At 39.2% G+C, this 17,859-nt stretch overlaps 1 protein-coding gene across 2 annotated transcripts in view; it reads left to right on the forward strand.

Moving 5' to 3' along the window:
* Positions 1-17,475: 17,475 nt before the first annotated feature.
* Sestd1 (SEC14 and spectrin domain containing 1) overlaps positions 17,476-17,859 on the forward strand; it is a 101,400-nt gene continuing 101,016 nt past the window's right edge. For both annotated transcript variants that reach the window (XM_070019949.1, XM_070019967.1), the window contains exon 1: positions 17,476-17,688. The gene's annotated coding sequence lies outside the window, so the exon portion shown is untranslated. The remainder of the gene's footprint in view (positions 17,689-17,859) is intronic.

The raw sequence follows: 17,859 nt of genomic DNA on the forward strand, positions 1-17,859 counted from the left end.
TCTTCTTATGCCCTTGTTGTTGAAGAGAACATTGATCACTGAAGAGAAACCAAAATTTAATGCCTTGATTTCTAGGCTTCTAGAATTTTAGTTTCCTATCTGTCCTGTTTTCCTGTTCTTTTTTCTTTAGGATATAGCAGTAGCCATGTGCTAATTCCATGTTGGACAGTGCTGTCAGTCATTAGTTTACCCCATTTTTTTCTAGCCTATTTTTTTCCATGTTGCAAATTCTAAGCAAGTAATTTGTTAAATTATTTCACAGAATTTAAAAATAGCATGCCATTACCATCAAATACCAAGTAGAATGATTTAATTTTAAATCCCTTCTCCATTTGCTTACTGAAAAAAAATGGTTCTGTGATCAAGTTGACCTTTTACAAGCATAATTGCCAAATAATTAACAATGATAAATGATTATAATCTGAACTATTCAGCTAATCATTAAAGGACATCATACATTCTTTTTACTAATCAGAAACTATGTATTTTCTATAAAACATTAGATGTACTTACTTACTTCGTCCATTACTTATCAAGTGTGTATTATGTGCCAACAATTGCCATTATAGAATTTATATTCCTAAATGAAATAAAATGTGATGTAGTGTATTAGAAATGAAAATTGAGAAAGGGAGTTGAGAGTATGCAAATGAGAGCAAGGTTGGTCAGGGAAAATTGCTTCTAAACAAATAATTGAAGGAGGTGAGGAAATGAAACATGAATACCTGAATATCAACCAATACAGGGTTTTCTCAGAATAAAACACTTTGAGAGCACTTTCAGCCCAGGCAAACAGAAACACTGGTCACTTTAGAAGTGTTCTGGATGGAGGAACCAAGAGCAAGAAGAGTTGGGAGCCTCCCTAGCACTTTCAAGAGCTAGGAAGGATATCAGTGAAGCTAGAGTAGTGAAGTCAGAGGCCTCAGGAAGAGTCGCATCACGTAGGCCTTCTGGTGGATGCAATGGAAATTAAGCCTGTCCTCAATGTGTTTTTCAATGGGACTGGTCCTCCCTGCATATAGCTATCTTCCCCAACATTACAGCCCATGACCTATGACTGTCATAAGGTTAAAGTACAGCCTATTCCCCTCCCTAAAATCCCCTTACAATGTAACCAAAGACAGCTGAGTTTTCCCCTCTAGCCTCACTTCTTTATTTCCTGCAAGGAATCTGCAACCCAGAGGCAACTTGTCATCTTAGTTTTTGCATCTAGGAAACTCAGCCCTGATAGGCTTTAAGAAGCTTTTAGAGAGATGATGTGAAACCTTGGTAAGTCTTAAAGAAAGTGAAATAGTTTCTTTCTCTCCTGAAAAAAACAGATATTTTATAATTGCCAGTTTCAAATAATTCTTCCGAGCTTCATTGCAAGTATTGGAAAGGAAGAGAGAAGTATTCAGTAACTGAAAATTTTTAGGTCTAGTGAATAGTTGGCCTTTCCTCATGTGCTTGAAAATATCAGTAGCTGGGCACCGATGGCTCACACCTGTAATCCTAGCTACTAAGGAGGCTGAGATCTGAGGATCTCAGTTCAAAGCCAGCCTGAGCAAGGAAAGTCCGTGAGACTCTTATCTCCAATTAACCACCAGAAAACCAGAAGTGGCACTGTGGCTCAAATGGTAGAGCGTTCACCTTGAGTTGAAGAGCTCAGGGACAGTGACCAGACCCAGAGTTCGAGCCCCACAACCAACAAAAAAAGAAAGAAAGGATAGATAGAAGGAAGGAAGGAAGGAAGGGAGGAAGGAAGGAAGAAAGGAGGGAAGGAGGGAGGAAGGAAGAAGGGAGGGAGAGAGGAAAGGAGGGAGAGAGGAAAGGAGGGAGGGAAGGGGGAAAAAAGAAGGAAGGAAAGCAAGCAAGAAGGAAGGAAGGAAAGAAAGAAAGAAAGAAAGAAAGAAAGAAAGAAAGAAAGAAAGAAAGAAAGAGAAAGAAAGAAAGAAAGAAAAAGAAGAAAGAAAAGAAAGGAAGAAAGAAAGAAAATGTGGGTAGGTAGACGATCTCTTCAGGTGATGCAGAGAAATTCCCATATTTCTACGTATCATACACAATTTCCTTTGTTATTGGGACTCTAATTGTCTTCAATAAAATAGATACATCAAAAAGGACAAGCAAAAGGAAAATGTATGCTTTCAAGGATTTCGTTCTATTTCTCTAGGAGGCGTTTTTATTGAAAATATTCAATAATAAGTGGCTTACTCTGACATACCACAGAAGTTTTATTTCCTGTGGAACCAGCATTTGTAGGCAGTGCTAAGGAGTCAAACAGCAAAACAACAATCTCCTTTCTAGTCACACTCACCAATGTTAATGTCCAAATTCCCATAGAAATATATTAGGTATTTTGAATATTTCAGGATTTACTGAGGAGTGTCCAGGAAGAGAGGGGACTCCAAATTCATATTACTTAGGAAAATAATGAGTAAAAAATATGAAATAAATTTCAGTATGCATGCGTGCATGAGAGATAGTTTTTTTGTCTTGGTTCAAAAATGATGTTTTTAACCAAGGCTTAAAATGTAGGAGTTTCCCTGATGAATGAGTGTTTTCTTGAGACCATAGTTTCTAATATGATTTAAATGTTAAGGTAAAAGATAAACTGTCCTTATTGTCTGTATGTGGCATAGCTAGTTTGACTGTGAAATGGAAAAATACCTTTTCACATTATAACATTATGGAAAGTACACTGGTTTGAGAGGAAACTAGTCTAGATTTACTTCTGATTTTAAAAATGATTCATATGTGGACTAGAGTGATCAACATTAGAAAGAACTGGTCCCAAAACATTATAAAACACTAAAAGTGAAACAAGTTTTGAAAGTTTCTTCTCTGTGGGTTTAACTTTTTAAAAATCAGAGGTGTGGACCCAAACCCCCAAGCTAACTGAGGAGTTCCACAACTTTTAAGAATTCTTTCACCTTCAAAGCTTTGGCAACACTTGACTAACAGACAGGACTGATAACTATGTTATCTCAGAGAACTGGTCTCATGTATTAATAGATGTGAACAGGACTAGAGAACCAGAAGGTATTCTAGTATTCTTTCAATTTATTTTATGTTTAAATAGAAAAATTTCCTACACATCCTTTCACATTATGGCAAAGTTTTGAAATCAACTGTTGAATTATGTATGTAAAGTGCTTTTTCTCCTGAGAAATATCTTTTATTCATATAAATTCAAGTGCAAACACACTGCCTAAATATATCAGCTAATAGACTCCTGTACTATGCAATGCTGCACATTCTGTATACTCACTTCGTTTTCATATAATAAACAAGTAAAGCAAAAGAACATCAGAGTAACTTCTATTGTGCTAAATCATGTAAGTTCTTTGTAAAATACTAAAGTCAATGATGCTCATCAAAAATAAACTGAGCTTAGTTTCTATAGTCATATATTAATTCCATGTATCTGTAATCTGCCTGATATAGAGATTTGGACTCATCCAAATCTGATACTATGTGTATCATATATTACTTAAAATTACTAAGCAATAATGCAATGAGAAAGAATCAAAATAATAAAATATTAGTATTTCACAATACTTTGCCAATACAAATAAATACTCAACTATAGGATTTTGTTATTATCCTTCTGTTTTAGAGATTATGTTGTTATTTTTCTATTGGTTTCTACCAATAGAAATATTGGTAGAATATTGGAAAGATTTCTAATATATCTATTACCACTTATACCTAGACCATCATCAGACAAATTCTACTTTCCATTGATTTTAAAAACACTGATCCAATCAATCTCTATTTTATTGTATATGCTTTAGGAAATAAAAAGTTATATCTGAGTTGTTTTTACAAATCATAGCTGTTAACAAACCATACTATATGATTGATAGGTATTGCAAAACCTTTCCAGGCATTAATCTAATCCTCATAACAATACAATGTGATAAGCCTGATTATTTTCTTCAGTATAAGCTAAGAGCAGGAGAAACAGTGACATTAAAAATCTTGCCTAGGAGAGATCTTACAGCTAATACATGTACATACATTAAACAAAATATTTTTAGATTCAAAACATCAGTATTGAAGAACACTGAAGAGTTTGGGGTAGATTAGATTCCAGTTTTATATGCTGAATAAGGAAGGTCAGCTTTTCTTCAACTTTCTTTTTAAAAGAAGTGTTGGCTAGGCACCACAGAGAAACAGATTGAGAAACAGAATGTCAAACTTTCAGGACATTGAAAGGGAAGTCTAGGATTCCCAGACCAGAGATAAATATATTTAGCTCTAGAATAGTTGTAAAACTTAGTCTATCAATATCTAAAAAAAAAAACCCCAACATTCTAACAGAAAATTATCAAAACTGCAGGGACAGAAACATTAAACAACAACAACAACTAAGAGAATACAACTATAAGTTGCCAATAAATGTATTAACTTGTAATTCAGGAAATGAAATTCTAAAGTGGAAGAAATATTTCCCTATTCGCTTAGAAAAGATTTTTAAATGCAATTCTCCATACTAATGGGACAGTGTATTTGGAAAGCAGGTTGTGAGTACACTTTAACAGACTTTGTTCTTAAACTTGACATTGTAATATCACTTCCAAGAATCTTTACCCATAACATAACCAGAGCCCTTTAATACTATATGCAAGGCTGTTCATTTCAGCATTATACCTGATTGCAAAATGATTATGTATGTAAAGTGATTTTTCTCCTGAGAAATATCTTTTATTCATATAAATTCAAGTGCAAACACACTGCCTAAATATATCAGCTAATAGACTCCTGTACTATGCAATGCTGCACATTCTGGATACTCACTTCGTTTTCACATAATAAACAAGTAAAGCAAAAGATCATCAGTAGGTTAAAAAGTATAGCACATTTACAGGATAAAACACTGTACTGCTATTAAAATGATGTATTCAAAGAGTATCTTATACAAAATAGCTCTTATAATACAAAATTACATCTTAAAATCAAGGCTTAGTGTTCTATATATGGTATGAAACAAGCATATGTGCTTACTTTTCTTTTTTTAAATACTCTAAAATACCAATATTATGAGATATCAACATGTTCTTAAAATGAAAAGGTATTTATTTTATAATAGGATAGTGATAAATATTGTAACAACACAAAAAGAGGTCCAAGAAGAATACATGCTCATGAATTGGAGTAGACAAGTTTCACTGTATCTACCAACGCTGCACTCTTCATCTCTGAGAGCATCTCCACAAACCCTGCTCCTCTTCCTAACAGTGCTGCCATTCATCCAGTTACCATCAGCCACACCTGGGTGCCTCCTTAGTTCAAATCAAAATCTAAAGTTCCATAAATTGCCTCTACCTCCGGTGGTATAGCCTTCCTAATAGCCAACTTCCTTCGGAAGTGTTATTTCTAAATCACAGACACAATTAGGTGAAAGAAAAAGGAGTAGGGCCACTTAGCATGTGCTTAGAGCCTATAAAATAGAATCCAAATTCCTTTACATGGGTGCCAAGCCTTCCTCTGCCTTGCATACTTTCATTTTAGCTTTAATGACCATTTCAGTTCATCTGATCCAGGCTAATGGAACTGCTTATATATAATATAATAAGTAGATCTGAGTGCTGTATGTTTGTGTACCTTTGCTTATTTGTTTCCCCTATTTGAATGGTTCCCTGGCCTGCTCCCATCCACCTGAATCACATACAATCTCTAAATTTCTATCTGTAAGTCCTTTGCTGTCACAATGACTCCTTCACTTGTAGTTTTACTTTTTTCTTTAGTGCTTTAGTTCATTTAGTTGTATGCATGTTTCCTTTGACAAGCAGACTGCAAATCATTTGACTTTAACATATTACTTTTTTGATCCCCAAAACTACTTTAGAATACAGTAAAAAAATCTAATGTGTATGAAAGAAAATGAATGATTAATAGTATCAAGCACTATAATGAGAGAAAAGAACAAGAAAATTCAGTGCATATGATAATTCAGTGGTCATTGTCAACTTTGAAAGAACTACTTCAATTGATTTAGAGGAGAGGCACTCAGTAGTCAGTAAATGATGAACAAATAATCATTTCAAGTGTAAATATCTACAACAGAAGGAGAAAAGAAGAAAACAGCTTGAAAGGAGTCTTTGAATTTTGACTTCTATAAATCAAAGCACACAAACACACACACACACACACACACACACACACACACACACACACACACACACACACACACACACACACACACACAATACCATTTGAGACACAGGATTAAAATCTACCCATAAGGAAATTCTGATGTTAATGAAAAGATTAGTTTTATAGGCAGATTGTGTGTGTGTGTGTGTGTGTGTGTGTGTGTGTGTGTGTGTGTGTGTGTGTGTGTGTGTGTGTGTGTGTGTGTGTGTGTGTGTTGTGTACGGGTCCTGGAATTGAACTCAGAGCCTGGTCACTGTCCCTGAGCTATTTTGCTCAAGGCTGGTACTTAACCACTTGAGCTACAGTTCCAATTCCCACTTTTTGCTGAATAATTGCAAAAATAAGTGTCTCACAAACTTTCCTCTTGGCGTTAGCTTCAAATTGCAATCCTCAGCCTCCTAAGTAACTATAGTCTGAGGAGTCAGCCACCAGCACTTGACAGTATTCTTTATTAACTAAAATGCCCTCTCTTTATAGGAAGATATTTTAGTTCCATTTAAAGCATGTATTATAAGTACTTTTGTTCTATACATTTGTTATTGATAACTAGAATAGGTAAGTTCTGCTTTGCCATCTTCCCAACCCCCTCCTTAACATCCCTCAAAGGAGTAACAGCTAATCTAACCAATTTAAGATTTGCTAGCTCCCAACCAGGCTAACAGGCCAGTGTTCAAGAGACCGGAGATTATCTCTCTCTCTTTTTTTTAATCATTTTTTATTGCATGAGTAAGGTAATGAGTATATTTCCTATTGAGCATTGTTACCACCTCCTTTGTTTTTCCCCTACCATCCTTTCCCTTCCCACCTCCCTAACTCCTCCCCCTACAAGTTGTAAAGTTAGTTTTCAACATAGTGTCTTGTACATCTCATTGTTACAATGGGTCAACCTGTATCCTTGCTTCAGCATTTTGTTATTGTCCTTCCCCTCCCCAAATTAGAAAAAAGGTATATACAAGATGCAGGGCAACAGAATCAAATACAGTGAAAACAGGGGTTATACCATAGGGGAAGAACATACAAAAGAAACAAAAAAAATCACACAGCACATTAAAAACAGCTACAAAGATAAAACCTCTTGTGTTCCTATTTTGGGGTTCATTTCATTTAGCATCATCGTATATGGTCATAAATACATAGCTTTTGACCTTTTCTGTTTGCCTGATAAGGTTATCCTAGATGTATTCCAGCTATTGCAAATAAGGGAAACCATGGGACCTACGTTTCTTTGGGTCTGGCTTGCTTCACCTAATATAATGAAAAATGGGGCAGTGTCATTTTTTCTGATGGAGACATAGAATTCATATATATGTGTGTGTGTGTGTGTGTGTATGTGTGTGTGTACATATATGTATGTGTCTATATATATATATATATATAATTTTCTTGATCCATTCATCTACTGAGGGCATCTGGGTTGGTTCCATTTCTTAGCTATGGTGAATAATGCTGCAATAAACGTAGTTGTGCTGGTAGCTTTAGTATAGCCTTGTTTGTGATGATTTTGGTAAATGCCCCAAAGTGGAATTTCTGGGTCATAGGGTAGCTCTAGGTGTAGTCTTTTGAGGAGCCTCCATACTGCTTTCCAAAGTGGTTGAGCAAGTTTATACTCCTACCAACACTGTAGTAGTGTTCCCCCTTGGCCACACCTCTCCAGCATCTGTTGTTATTAATTCTTGATTATAGCCATTCTAACTGGGGTGGGGTAGAATCTCAATGTTGTTCTGATTTGCATTTCTTTTATGGCTAGAGAAGTTGAGCATTTCTACATGTGTCTATTGGCCATTCTTATTTCCTCATCAGAGAAGTCTCTCTGTAAGTCTTTAGCTCACTTATTAATGGGGTGGTTGTTTCTTGAGGATTTATTATTGGGGGATTTAATTTTTTGAGTTCTAAGTATATTTTAGATATGAGGCCCTTGTCTGTTGTATGGCTAGTGAAGATCTTTGGGATATTTTATTTTCTTCTTCCCTGTGTAGTGCTAATCTCTTTCTCATCCTAGTAATCTGATATAACTTTTCCTTCTCTTTTAAATGTGTATTTCTTCTATTTTTGCTTATTCTTTCTGCTGCATTTTGTGTAATTTCCAACTCCGTCTTTTAATTTGCTAATATTTTTAGTTATTCCTAATATGTTTTGACCAGTCAAGAATTTGTGCTTGAACAATACCATTTTTTAATTCTAAAAGTTCTATCTGAATTGTTTCCCAGTTTGCCTGGCATTAGAGGAGACTCTATTTTTGCTTGCCCATTTTTGTGTTTCCATCATTTAAATATTCTCGGGTGATTATATATTTGATGTCTGACAATGCCAACATTTAAAATTCCCAGGGAACTCGATCTCATATTTGTCTTTTTTTGATACTCTTCTGACCTTCCTTGCATATATATATATATATATATATATATATATACACATACATTCATACATACATACATACATATACATCTATATGTATATACATTCATACATATATTCATTGATTATCCTAGAACTGATTAACAGTGTTCCTCCAAAGCTTTTCTTCTGTGTGGAACCACAGTCCCCACTAGTGCCTGGGACTATTATGACCCTTTCCAGGTCTCCAGCATTCCTCCACTAGTCCTCCATTTTAGCCCTAACCTCTTTTTCCTAGGTTCAACAGATACCAGATCTATCTGCCCTAATAGTTTCTGGTCTGCTGCTTCTTTTGCATTTCCCCAAGTTGAATAAGCCTACAAGCTCTTGGTATTTTTATTTTATATCACAAGAGTTATTTCTTTAGTTTCTTAGCAAACTTCTTCCAAACTTCCCCTTCCACCCTTCTATAAAATTAAGCGCCCTAAGGTCACCAATAACCTCTATGTTGTTAAATTAAATACTACTTCTCAGCCTCAAATTACTTGTTTTGATGGCTAGTTTTATGTATTAATACATGGTGGCCAGATAAGTGGTCAAACATTTTTCTGTATGTTTCTAGGCAGGTGGACTTTGAGTAAAGCATATTGCTTTCCATAAGGTAGTTGGTCCTCAGATAAACACAAAAGGCCTGACTAGAACACAAGATTAATCTCTGCAAGGAAGAAGATATTCTATAACAGATCTTCAGATTTCCATTGCATTATCAGTTTTTACTGGGGCCCTAAAACTGCTGGCCCACAGGCTAGACTTCCCAGACTACTGTTGCCATATAAGCCGAACCTTAAAATCCATCTCTTTCTCTTTCTCCACAGAACTCTCACCCTGTTAGCATTTAACAAAGCAGATTATTGCCTACTCTTGGAAACACTTGCTTTTCTTGGTTTCAGAGATGACACACCCTCCTGGGTTTTTTCCAACTTCACCGACTGTTCCTTCCCACTACCGTCCCTTGTTATTTCTTACTCTTCTTCCCAGTCCCTGAGTGTTGGTTTGTTTCAGAGCTCAATTTCCAAACTCCTTTTTTTTTTAACTGTGAAAATTCCATACAGAGGGGTTACAATTACATGGGCAAGATAGTGAGTACATTTCTTATCAAGCATTTTTGCCTCCTCCTTTGTTTCCCCTTCCCATCCCTTCCCCTCTCCATCACTCCACCCCCACACCCCCTACCACCCCCACCCCTCCAAACTCCTCAACACTTTTTGTTCACCTTTCTAAATCTTGCAGTTTTAACATTATATAACTAGTACACCAATAAATTCCGTTGGATATTTCCATCCCTAATTTCTGCCTCTACATCTACTTGTTTGTTTGTTGTCAAAGTAAGAATTTCTAAAACAAAGCCACTGAGCTCAGTATCTTCCCCAGACTATATGCCTTACTGTCTCCATGGGAAATAAGACATTATCATCCTAACTTTTCAAGTCCTGAAACTTTAGTTATCCTTAAATTTATTTTTTTTATGACATCCCATATCCAATCTGTTAGGAAAAGCTGGTACTTTGTCTTTAACATGTACTCAGAATCTAACCACTTCCTACCACACTGGTCACTACCAGGCTGGTTTAATTCATCCTAATGTCTTTCAGGAGGAAGAGTTATCTCCCAGCTGGTCTTTGTATTTCTGCCCCACAAAACATTTATTTTGGCTGTAAATAACAGCCAGAGCTAAGTCTTTTTTTTTTTCCTTTGATACTAGGTTTGAACTCAAGGCCATGCACTTTCTGGGCAGGTACTCTATGACTTAAGCCATACCTCCAGTCCTTTTGGCTTTTGTTATTGTTTGGATACATTTTTGGTTGTTACCCAGGCTGGCTGAATGCAATCCTCCTATAAACACTTCCTCCATGGCTGGCTGATAGAGGATGTGCATGTCAGCTTGCTCAGGTTTTTATTGGTTGAGATGTGGCCTCATGTACTTTTTGCCCAGACTAGCCTTGAAGTATGATCTTCCTGAACTCAGCCTTCCAGATGGCTAGTATTACAGGCCACCTTGCTCAGCTCTGAGTGAGCCTTTAAAATACAAACCTTACTTATGAATTATCTACCCCAAAGTGTTCAACTTGCTAAGACTGGAACCTCATTCTTTATATTTCTCTAGAAGACTATGTTCTCTCATTTGCTCTGCCTAGTTCCCTTTACTCCCTGCCCTGCCTAGAATGACCTCAGCAGACAGTAGTATCTCATTATTGTCGCTCCTGCTAGAAATGGTGTATCCATGCATGAACTCATGGTCTCCAGTCTCTGTCCAGTGGCTTCTTCTTGGGAAGGCCTTCCAAACCACCCTAGTCTAACCCGGTTTTCTATCTGGGGTTCTCTTTCCTTTGTTTTCCTTCACAGCATTAATCTGACAACTACGTAATTGATTTCTTTATATATTTTTTTCATCTTTTTTCTGTCTCCCTACTTCACTACAGAGTAAGTTCCATTTGGGAAAGGATTTTTACTTTACTCACTGCAGCATTCCAGTTACCATTACTTACTTCACCTTTAATAGGTACTCAATGCCTACTTGTTTAATGAATGAGAAAAAAATGACAGTGAAGATGCATTATTGGAAAGAGTATAAAGACAAGCAAGAATTTCTCACATTGTAAAATAAATAAAATTTGTTCAATAATTTTAAGGACTGCATGACTACCACTAAGCTCCTTTAAGAACCTCTCATTTTGATTCTTCCCTTAAAGGATGCTATGTTCCAACAGCCACAGGAAGAATATTCCAAATTCTCCTCCAAACAGCATGCTTTTCTCTACCTCTCAGTCACTCTATACTTGCTTCATTCTTTATTTGCTTTTTCTCCCCTTTTTTAAACCGGGATAAGTCTGACTCATATTTTAAACTCAAAGTTCAAAGCCTCTTCATTAGAGACCTGGCAGTGACTCACCTCTGAGTTCCCATAACATTTTGTGTGGAGTTCAGTTACAACTCTAGTCTGTATCATGTTGCAGTCGTGTTTGTTTGAGCTCCTGTCTCCCAATTAGACTGAGAGCAAACTCGTGACATCCTTGTCTTTGTCCCCAGGTCTCTGATGCACTGGGGCACTCTAGTTTTGATTGCAGGAACAAAGAAATCACTGAGTATCTTTTTCTATGCTTCTTTTCAGCCCCCTCCTTTTTTTTTTTCAAGTAGAATGTTTACAAGTTGGAAATTGGAACGGCACATCTTCCTGGACAGAACCAAGTTGATGCCTGACCACAAGAATCTATGAATACTTTTAGAAAAGGGTTCTCTCTTTCTCAAGCAGTTCAGTATAATTTCTTTAGACCAGACACCCAGGATTATTTGGTGGGTGTGCTAAGAAGTAGCTATGGCTCTCATCTTAAATGTGTTGTTGTAAAGTAAATGTAGAGAAGTCTAGATTTTAAAATAGTTGATTTTTGTTGTTGTCGCTTTGTAATTTTTTTAACTGTGTGTCGCATGTTTTGTTTGTTTCCAGCCAGTTTTGGCTGTCTGTAGTCCTCACACTTAAGCAGCTGAGGCAGAAGGATTATGAACTTGAGGCTAGCCTGGACTACTTAGTGAGGTTACAAAATGATATCCTGTCTCAAAAAAATGTTTCTCATCATTAGGAATGACAATAGAAATATAAATGTTCATTTGCAAATATTTTTCTATGTTAAGGTTCAGAATAAAACAGTCAAGTAGGACCCACTGAATGGCTCTTCCTCACGTCCCCAAGGGGAAAGGATTTTTTCATTCTTTCCTTTCCCTAAAGGAACATAACATTAACAAGGCATGGACCTAGCTTGTGTCACATGTTTTGAGTACACTGGTCCACAGTGCCAGAATCAAGTAACTCCACACCCTAAGAAGTGGCTCTAACCCAGGATGACACAATCTGTATTTGTCATACCGCCAACTTAAAAAAGAAAGAAATGGTCTAAAGACTCTTTGTTGCATAACAATGTTTTATTCAGAAGGAGAGGAAAAGTTGGATTAATACAAAAGGCAATTCTTTCCATCTTCCACTTTATCCCACAACCAAATCAATTCTTTGCCTCTGTGTTGCCAGAACCTCCTACGATTTTATGTGATGGCACTTCTCATGGCTGCCATTTAACTCAGAGTCACAGTTTTATTTTATTGTAAAGGTGTTGTACAGAGTGGTTACAGTTACATAAGTAAGGTAATGAGTACATTTTTTGTCAGTGTTATCCTCCCTCGCTTTCTCCCACTATCCCTCCACCCCCACCCATTCCCCTACGCACGGTTTCATACACTTCTCCAGGGCAGCTGCAAAGAGCTACACACTAAGAACCTGGATGATGGGTGGAGATTATTTTCAAACGGGTTTGTCCCTATTTTGTTCAAGAACAGAGAATTAAAATAAAATGCCAATAAACAAGAGAGTTGTTTTTGAACACCAGAGAATTGTAGCTGGGAGGGCCCTTCAATCCTTGGCCTCAGGTTTTAAGAGTCCAGAATAGAACACATTGCTTGATCTCTGAAGTAAATATCCTTGACCTTTGCATGCAGGCTGATGACTGGAACACATTCCAAAAACAAAAGGGAACCTTCGGTCTTGGACCAAGCTTGCTTTTAGCATTCTTTTCTGTCTTAGTAATAACTAGGACGGAACCCCATATTGAAATACCATGTAACAGGAACAAAAGAACTTTCTCTGTAGCTTAACTCACACCTTTTCAATGAGACCTAAATAATCTACTACACAGATTCAATTTGACAATCAAGTATTTTACCTCCTCAGTGTTGAACCAAGTGTGTTTTAGTTGAAACTTTTTAGACCTAGATTCAAGTAGCTGGGTGTTGATGGCTCCTAACTGTAATTCTAGCTAATTAGGAAGACCTGGAGGATCACAGTTCAAGGCAACCCAGCAGAAAAGTTCATGAGACTCTCTCTCTAATTAACCAGAAGAAACTAGGCAAGAGGTGTGGCTCAAGTGACAAAGCACAGTGTTCAAGACCTAGACTGGTGATGCAAAGGAATACAAGCTCATAAGTACACATAGCTTGATCAAACAGGTATTTTTATACCATTGTTATGAATACAGTGAAGGATTTTTCTAATCTTGGGTTTTAAAGGAACATCAACAGGCCAGAGAAGAAAAACTTGAATATAGATTTTTAATATAAAACAGTGACACAAATATACATTATAATTTTAGTAAAACAAAACAAAACAAAATAATCATCTGTCTTACCTTGGTAAATTCCTTAGAACCTCAAGTGAATGATGTATGGAACATGATCATAAAAAGTATTTTCAGGGCTGGGAAGGGAGCTCAGTAGTAGAGTGCTTGCTTCTCTGTCATGAGGCCCTGAGTTCCATTCCTCAATACCACAAAAACAGAAAAAGCAGGAAGTGGCGCTGTGGCTCAAGTGGTAGAGTGCTAACCTTGAGCTAAAGAGCTCAGGGACAGTGCCCAGACCCAGAGTTCAAGCCCCATGACCAACAACAACAACAAAAAAAAGTATTTTCAAAATTATTATAAGAATAAAACAAAGTAATTATGAAAAGTTACTTAATTTTAAATGACATGTAGATATAACTTCAGAAAAAGTTTGAGATAAATTTTAGGGCAGAAATTAGGAATTAAGATACTTATCAGGGGCTGGGAATGTGATTTAGGGCTTACCTAGCAAGCATGAAGCCCTGGGTTTGATTCCTTAGTACCACATAAGCAGAAAAAGCCAGAAGCTGTGGCTCAAGTGGTAGAGTGCTAGCCTTGAGCAGAAGAAGCTCAGGGTTAGTGCCTAAGCCCTAAGTTCAAGCCCCAGGACTGGCAAAGAAAAAAAACCAAAACGATATTTAACATCTCAAGTGCCTTTTCAATTCTTTGTCCCCAATTCTGAATTATTTTAAAATGTTAATCTCATTTCAATATTGATTTCTAGTTGGCAGAGACTTTTAGTATGTAATTTCCAAAGTGATATTTAAGTAGAAATGGAAAGAACTTCACTCAGTTTCCAAAATTGAATAGCAAAATATAGATTTGGAGGAGCTATGGTAAAGATGCTATAATCATCTATGCTTTCTGCTTAGTCACTTTTAGGCTCACTGGTGACCTGCTAGGACCCTTCTTGCTTAGGCCACCCTCTGGGCCAGGGTGGATTCTGTTATCTTACTGCTCACAGTGGACCAGTTTTTGTCAGAGAAAAAAGAGATAGGGGTATTTTTGTTTGTTTTTAGTTGGTGATAACAATATTTATGAATAGTATGGGAAAGTAGAAAAGTATTATGGTGATCTCAAGTTGAATTTGGATATATTTGCAAATTATACTTCTCTATACCTTTTCCTAGTTAAAAGATGAGATTCAGGTCTTCCGGGTACATTTAAGAGTGTCATTAGATAAGGGCTGATGGAAATGAATGGGGACAAGAGAAAAGGCTGTGGGAGAAGGAACATACTGTGATTGCTGACTTCAAATGTTCTCAAGGCTGCTGGGAGAAGGGGAACCCAAACAACTGACACTCAATACATTTTTGTATTAGAATCAGACTCAAGGAACATTTTAATATACACTGTTTCATGTTTATAATAATGTTGAGGGTATTGTTATTATAGTTCCCCTTTCAGTATTGCATAATGCATACTCCAAGCCAGGTTTTGTCTTACCCAAGGTCACACAGCCAGTAGTGACATTACTTTGGAGCTTATGACTGGTGAGATTTTTTTTTTTTAATCAAACACCATAGCTACCTACCAAGTTTATGTTGCAGTAAAAGGTAGGAGTTTACCACGACTCTTCAAAGATGGACACCATTGTGAGTTACTGAGTGGCTTCCTATCAATCACTTGGATTTTAAGCAAGTGCTGGATACTTATTTTGCAAAGATCTAGTATTACACACACACACACATACACACACACACACACACACACACACCTTGATAACAAAATATTACAAACATGCTAATTACAGAGCCAAAGATACCTTGGAACTGAGGCCTAATGAGTGTTAGAGTTGTGTTCATTTCAGTTGTTATTGGAAGATAGAACACTTGGACTACATTTTCTGAATTTATTACTTAAGTTTTTTTTTGTTGTTAGTCTTACCTAATAGTTGGGTAAATACAATAAGGAAACAGGGTATGGAAAAAAGGGCAGGTATGTTTTATAAGTTATTATGTTGGATTGTTTTATATTCTGGCTTTATTAGCATAAGCAAAAATTGTGAGTGGCTGAGGAGAATTTTAAAATGATAAGTAGAGAATGTCACACAGTAGAAAAAGAAAGAACAGAGTACTGTGGAAGGTTAAGAAGGAATAGAGTGGGCTGGGAAGGTGGCTCAGTGGTAGAGCGCTTGCCTTGCATGCATGAGGCCCTGGGTTCGATTCCTAACACCACATAAGCAGAAAAAAAAAGCTGGAAGTGGCACTGTGGCTCAAGTGGTAGAGTGCTAGCCTTGAGCTGAAGAGCTGAGGGACAGCGCCCAGGCCCAGAGTTCAGACCCCACGACTGGACCCCCCCCCCAGGAAAAAAAAGAATAGAGTTTGGGATTCTGATATGTTTCCTTCTTGTTGAGGAGAGCATCAAAACAGTGAAAGAGAATCTTCTTTGTTTTGAGCTCTGGGTGGTGTTCTGAGGAATTAACAATAAGCTGGATATAATCCTTATTCTTTTAAGGGAAACCCAACCCAGGGGGAAAGAAAAGACCACCAAAGTAATGCATGGGGAAAAAAAAGAAAAAACTAAGGATTATCACAGAGAAAAATGGGCTCTAGGAAAGGAGAAAGAGTATCTGACTCAGTGTAAACCTGTGGATGACAATGCGGATGGTAAAAAGGCCGGGATGTCAGGGAAAGTTCCAAAGTTGAAGGGATGTATTGTCTTCATTATAGTTAAGGACAGTAGAGGTTCCCTGGTCAAATGAAGGATGGATATCACATGTGGAAAACTATGAAGGCACTGCTGATTCCCAGCATGATGTACAGAGATGGCAGGAAGTTGTCAAGGAATGGCATGACAGATGGTCTTGTCTTCAATGACACTGACATACCTTCACAAGTGGAGAGCTTCTGAGGATCTGAGAGGGCTTTGTTTTTGGAGCCATTTCTGGGAGTTACATGGAGCTGAAGGAGGAGAGAAGATGGAAAGGTTTATCCTTAAAGAGTGGCAGAGAGGTTAGTGAGGACAGACAGTCCCACAATTAAGAGGAAGAATTTGTCGATGAGATGTTAAACCTGAGAATTTCAGGGGAGAGGAGTTTGGGTGCCCGGTCTTTGGAATGTCTCGATATTGGTGGAGGTGGGTGATAGGGCTACAGAAGGCCTAGGATTGGGACCGCGTGGCCACTGTGGTTTTGTGTGGACCAGTCCATGACTCTTCCGAATTGAATTCAGGAAATGACATACAAACGAGTAATTCCATGAGAAAAGCACTCTGAAGTCATTGACACTGGGAAGAGAAAAAACATAACTCGGTGGGTAAAGATGGGTAGAGTCTCATTTGTGGGTTAATATCGGATGGCCCACGGGAGGATCCTCAGGCCATAACAGGAGTCTGGACCCTTACCCCGCCAGCTTTCTTCATCCTCCCCCTCCCTCCTCTCCTGGCACCCCGGGGCACGGGGGCCGGGGGAGCCCAGGAATCCCCGCGCACCTTCGGACTAGGATGTGAGGTTCCAAGACCCTGGAGACCATATTCCGGAATCTCATGCTGAAGAGCGACGCCTGAGGAAACGAACGACCAGGTGTCTGTCAGGCAGCAGCCACACTTCCTGTCCCGGGATCGGGGGGCTCCTTCCCGAACCCACAGAGCGTGGGGCTCAGAGCCCCGCGAGGGGCGGGGACTGCCGGGTGCCCCCCGGTGCCCCCTCCCCGCGCAGTGCCCCCCACCCCCGCCAGCCCGGGCGGGACCCCGGCTCCGCCCCCTCCGCGCCGGGCGGGGTCTCCGCCGCCGCTGCCGCCCCGGGCGCCCACGAGGTCGCGCGGACGCGGGTCGAGCCGCGGGTGACGGGAGGTGGCCGGGCGCCCCGCGCCGCCGCCCCCCGCCTGACGCACGGAGGGGCCCGGACGCGATTTGCCGCGAGTGACTGGAGCCGCCGCCGCCACCCGGCCCGCTCCGCCCCCCAGCCCGCCTTCCTCCCGCCTCTCCCTTTGCCTCCGCCCGCGCCGCGCTCGCGTCCCCGTGTCCTCCCCAGCGCCCGGAGCCGCCGGCCGCCGCCGCCACCGCCAGCCGCAGCCAGGTGAGTGAGGGCGCCGCGCGGCCCGGGCGGAGCAGCGCGCGGGCCCTGCGGGCGGCGGCCGGGGCGGGGGCGCTCGCGGCGGCGGCGGCGGGCCCGGCTTTCTTCCCCGCGCGGGCCGCGGACTGGAGGGCCGCGCGGCCGAGGAGGACGGGGCCCCGGCCTCCTCCTCAC

The sequence above is a fragment of the Dipodomys merriami genome, unplaced genomic scaffold, assembly GCF_024711535.1.
Source record: "Dipodomys merriami isolate MVZ:Mamm:240054 unplaced genomic scaffold, mDipMer1.0.p SCAF_1, whole genome shotgun sequence".
Taxonomy (NCBI): domain Eukaryota; kingdom Metazoa; phylum Chordata; class Mammalia; order Rodentia; family Heteromyidae; genus Dipodomys; species Dipodomys merriami.